The sequence below is a fragment of the Melanotaenia boesemani genome, chromosome 9 (genome assembly GCF_017639745.1).
Source record: "Melanotaenia boesemani isolate fMelBoe1 chromosome 9, fMelBoe1.pri, whole genome shotgun sequence".
NCBI lineage: Eukaryota > Metazoa > Chordata > Actinopteri > Atheriniformes > Melanotaeniidae > Melanotaenia > Melanotaenia boesemani.
The window spans coordinates 1035604-1041287 of NC_055690.1; the positions used below are offsets into that span (position 1 = coordinate 1035604).

Here is a 5684-nt window from a genome sequence, read left to right on the forward strand (position 1 = left end):
GTGTCAGAAGGGAAGAGATGCCAGAGGTATCGGAACATCTGGATAGATATCTCAGTTGGTAAAGCATCCATCTGCCATGAGGGAGATCGAAGTTCGATTCCCACAGGGGTGAACAGTAACACCTTCCAGTTGGGGCCTTAGGCAGGACGCTGCAGCCCACAGTAGATCGTGCTGGAGAAAAGCTGCTAGATGACAGTAACGATGTTGGTAATGTGGTCTTTTCTTTTAATGTATAAAATAAATATGTACAGATACATCTCAGACTGGTAGCAGTTTATTATTTCTTTCTACTTTCTGGGTGTTCCAGCTGGGTGGGCGGTGCTCTAGCTGGGTGGGCGGGGCTCTAGCTGGGTGGGCGGGGCTCTAGCTGTGGGTGGAGAGGGTGAGGCCAGACGCTCCACCCAGCACCGCAGCAGCCGTGTCCTCAGAGGAAGTCCTGCAGGTGCAGAGGGAACCATCACCGCTATTAACCAGGTGGACAAGGAGCTGCTGGAAATGGAGACGGTCTGGATGAAAATTGGTACAACAATTATAAAAGGATTGTGTAAGAATAAATAAGTAAATAAAGGAAATCCACCTCTTGTGTATTTCATAAGCATTGCACCACTTCTAGACCTCCAGTCTGTCCCACTCTGCTGGATCTCAGAATAAGTGACCAAATCTTACTTTTTATATCTTCTTTTACTGACTGGTAAATGATGGCAGCAGACTCTCCACCTCATCATCTCCTTGGTTTTATTCTGGACCATTTTCCCAGATTCTGTGCGTACGCCATGGTCAGAGTTTAAGTGGAGGTAGGAACATTCTCATGTCAAGTTTAGTTTTTATAAATCCCAAAAGTTGACCATATTTGGAGTATGCCAGTTTTTGTACCCACGCCAGCTTTAGAAATGAGGCCCCTGGACTCTAAATAAAAACTAGTCCATGCAGCAGAGAACAGGTCTTTAACCTGGATTTAAATAAACTGAGTGTTTCAGCTGATCTGAGGCTTTTTGGGAGTTTGTTCCAAACATTTGGAGCATAGAAGCTGAATGCAGCTTCTCCATGTCTGGTTCTGACTCTGGGAACTGATAAAAAACTGGATCCAGATGACCTGAGGGTTCTGGTAGGTTCATACTGCACTGAAAAAAGTGCAACGTCCATGTCATTAACTTAAATTGAATTCTTACACTGGTATTATGGGAACTCTGAATTTCTGGCTTGAAACTGTTTATTTAACTTTACCTTGGATTAAAAATCACTTCTCATGGGAAAAGTCAGTAGAAACAATTAGTTTTTAAGTAAATATTCACTTTAAGGCAAAGAAGTTCATGTCACGTGACCATGTGACATCACACAGAGATCTCGGAGCTGCTGAGTTCAGTCTGCGCCATTACCTCGCTTCAGCACTGGATGTTCCTTGAAGACCGACAGTTATACTTAAAAACGATTTTACAAAAGGTAAGGATGTCATATTTAGTCACTTTATGCCCAATGCAGTTTTGTATTTGCATTAAATGGATGTTTAATGGGCCGATAAACTATTTTATACATTTTTTGCTATCTCGCCAGCACGTGGCTCTGGTTAGCTTAACAAGGATCTCTTCAGAATGGCAGATTTTTAAGCTCCAAACGATGCTCAGATGAAACGCCATTTGATATTGCTTATACTGGAATTTGTTTTGCGAAGTCTAAATCATGCTGTATCACTGGAGCACCGTGCTCTGTTTGCATAAAGCTAACTTGCCTTCTTCAACGCATCCGTTCCACCGCCATTAACACGTGCAAAGTTAAGTTCATGTGCATATATATTCTATTTTTTTTTTCCAATGGAGTTAACTGAAAACCACTATTTTTGTTGCATTCACATTACTGCAAACATGCATTAAGGCTTTTGTAGTAAAAGTACTGTATTAAAAACAAATTAAATGTTCAAATGTAATATGGTAGAAGCACAAATGCCGGCTAAATCCCTGATTATTTATTTGCTATTAGCTTAATCTTTCTTGATGCAGTGGGTGAAGGAATTATTCATTTATTATTTTTTATTTGGTAACATCATATATCAGGGATCACCAGATCCAATCCTCAAGGGCGGCAATCATGTGGGATTCAGATAGCGCTCTGCAGCAATGCACCTGATTCAAAGGAATAGCTCATCAATTGCATGTCTAAGTTCTGTACAAGCTTGTTATTAACCCATCAGCTAGAGGAGCAAGTGTATGTTATCTTGGGGTCATGGCTCAAAAAGCTTTTAAACCACCAAATTAGTTTTGCATGTGTCACTGCCTGCCAGGGTACCCTAAATGAAAACCATGCAAATTAATAAAATACAATTTCCCAGGTCATTTAAGCTCTAGTTCAGGGCTTTTCAATGTGGAATCCGGTGTGTTAAAGCAGGGAAACATCAAAAATCTGCAGGACTGAAACCATTGTGGAGCTGAGTTGAACAGCCCTGACCTAGTTGAGTAAATATTCTGAATGACAGAAAGGAATAATACTGATTGTTCCCATGCCAAAACAGTGTATGAAATCTCACCGTGTCTTTTGTTTCATCAGGTTTTTGGTTTTCTGAAAAGGCCACAGGCAGCTACATTGTGGAACTGGGTAAGTCAGAAAATGTAAAGCTGTGAAAGTCTGCTTGAATGTTTAAATAGGATTTACACATCCCAAATTTAACAAGTTAGATAATTGCTTTGAATTTTTTAAAGAGGTATAGTCTTGTCATACATTACTATAGAAATTGCAATGCATTTATTAGGACAGTTTTTTGTTTTTTATTTTATTTTTTAAACATATTTCACGTTTATTAGGAATTACTAACACAACTTACCAAAAAAAAAAACAAAAAAGAAAAAAAGAATTTTTTCAAGTAATTATCATCTGGATTTTAAGTTGGTCTTATCAGACTAAATTAAGTCAATGAAAGACTTGTGGTTAAAAATACAATGAAATCATTGCAGTTAATATGTTTAAAGAATGAAGTTATTACTTTTCTATTTGTTATACCAAATGTACTTTTTTTTTAGAGAATCTTAACCCATGTAATAATTGATTTTTAGAATGTGATTAATTCAAAAGAAACTGGGAAAATTTAACGCTTGTTGTCAGACTGATACTTTCTAAAGAAGTTACTTTATCCTTTTAACCCTTTAGAATAGAATAGAATAGAAAAAAAAGTATTAGTCCCTCAGTGGGGAATTTGCTTTGTTGCAACAGTACAGGTGCAGTAAGCAGAAGCACACAGGTGATATCAAACAAGAACACATATAGAATAAATAATATTATGTACGGTATATGGTAGGGAGGAAAGACCTGCAGTGTCTCTCCTTCACACAGTGAGGATCAGTCTGTCACTGAAGCTGCTCTCCAGAGCTGACAGAGCGTCCTGCAGGGGGTGGGACTCATGGTCCAGCATGGAGGCAGACCATGTGTCCCACCCCCTGCAGGACGCTTTGCACTCGTTTATTGGGCACTCATTGAAATATTTGGACATTTAAATTTTCAGCCATAAAAAAGGAGTATTATGATCTTGGAGGATATTACAAGACTTTAAAACTTGTGTACTTTAAAAAAAAAAAAAAAAAAAACAAAGTTATACAGAATTAAGTGGTCAGTATTAACAATTTTCTCAATTTTTTTATGCTGAAAACCGATGTAGTAGCTGGGATGTGGCCTGATCTGAAAAATTGTTTTCTTGCAGAAGTGTCTAATTACACAAAACACAATAGATCAAACACACACATTTGGTGTACTTTTGAAAGAAGTGGCAAATGGGTAAGATGGGTCCTGTTTTTTCCCCCTCTAGTCTTCCATTGAATGTGGACGTGCAAAGACTGTGGGACTTCTGTTTCACGAAGATCAGAACTCCTTAAACATTATAAGCTTGAACATGGACATTATGGACGTCGGCAATCTTATCCATGCATCCACTTTAACTGTCCGTGTACATGCAAGACCTGGAAAGCCCTGTTGACCCATTTGTCAAGACATCATAAGCCATACTCACCAGCTGAACTGACCTTGTTTAAGTGTCCCTTATGCAATTGCAATCAGTGTTTAACTTAAAAAGACTATTTTCAGCATCTAGCTCAGCATCTGAAAAACAGTGAAACTGTTATTTGTGTGTTTCAGGGGTGTTCATACCAAACTAATATATATGGTTCTTTTCGAACTCACAGAAGCAGAAATCATAAAGGTTGTTCAGCAAATAATTTAAAGCCTGAAATACTCCAGAAAAACATTGGTCTTCCTTTTGAAAGTCATTCCTGGGATAGTACAAGTGGTCATAGTGAACCTTCGTGTGACTTGCGTTCAGGGGAATCAAGCGAGTCTAATTTTGATAGTCAGGATTTAAATGAGTTGCAACAATACATTGAGCTCAAAGTTGCCTCTCTGTTACTGAAGCTAGAATATGTTCATCTTGTTTCTAGTGTGGCTGTTGATGAACTTTTACAAGATGTTACGGCCCTGCTTGTCGTAGACAGCTGTGGCCGTTTGTGTTGTAATTGGGGGCGGCAGAGCGCTGCCCTGAGTGGCTAAGGCCAGCGCCTTTGTCCCCGCCCCTGTGTGACTGGCACCCCTCTGGACCAGTCAGGCTGCAGCCTACGGGGAAGGTCTGGAGGGGGAGATGTCAGAAAGGCTCAGGCCGCTCTCCCCCTCATGTTGTGCACCGGGTGTGTGTGTGTCGCGACCACCTCCCTTTCACAATGGGTGCTTTAAGTGTTTAGTTGTGTTAAGTTTACTTTGTGGTTGTTTTAGGGCTGGGCTAGGTTAGCGTTTTATTGTGTTGTGACGACGGTCACTTTAGTTATGGGCCTGTTGCTTTTGTTTGGTTTTAGTTTCACCACCGAGTGGCGATTGTGTTTCGTTTGCACTCGGTGAGCGTTTGGTATAGGTTTTGGTTTGTTTCTTTCTGCAGGTCCGCTAACCCCAGCTCATCTTTTGTTTTACAGGTTGTCATTCACTTTCACGGGAATTGTAACTAAATGGGCTTTTATTTTAACTTACCATCTGTCCTCACCGTGTTTTTTGTTACGCCCTTCCATACCCCTTAAGTCGGGTTGTAACACAAGAGTTTGACTATTTATTAAGCAGTGCTTCTGTTCCTCTTACCCATCAAACCATAGTTCATTACTTAGTAAGCAGTAAGCATCAAGTTGACGGAGCAGTTCTGACAGAGTTAGCATCTAGTCTTTGTAAGTCAAATCCAGTTAGAGCTTTTTTTGGTGGTCAAGGCCCTCTTTCCACTGCCTGGAAGTGAAAGACATATTACAAAAAACATTTTAATATTGTAGAACCTGTAGAATTTGTGCTTGACTCCCAAAACAAGAAATCATTCCAATATGTCTCTATACTGAAATCTTTACAGCAAATCCTAAGCTGTCAAACATTACTTGATAAAACAATCAATTTAAAAGCACTCCATCACATTCAGTCAGATAAAGTTTATAATTCCTTTTATGATGGTAGTCATTATAAAGAAAATGTGCAGTTGTCAAAGGAATGTGCCATTTCAATTATTTTGTATATAGATGATTTTGAAATCTGCAATCCTCTGGGCACTTCCAAGAAAAAACACAAGATTTGTGGTCTATATTGGACATTGGGGAACTTACCTGCTAGCTGTCAGTCATCATTGTCAAATATTTATTTAGCTGCACTTACTCATAGTGAAGATGTCAAGTGTTATGGTTTTGAAACTG

At 39.3% G+C, this 5684-nt stretch overlaps 1 long non-coding RNA gene across 1 annotated transcript; it reads left to right on the forward strand.

Moving 5' to 3' along the window:
* Nucleotides 1-1351: 1351 nt before the first annotated feature.
* LOC121646606 lies at nt 1352-5195 on the forward strand. The gene is made up of 4 exons (XR_006011665.1): nt 1352-1440; nt 2539-2586; nt 3788-4440; nt 5057-5195. It is a non-coding gene; the product is annotated as an uncharacterized LOC121646606 (long non-coding RNA).
* The last annotated feature ends 489 nt before the right edge of the window (nt 5196-5684 follow it).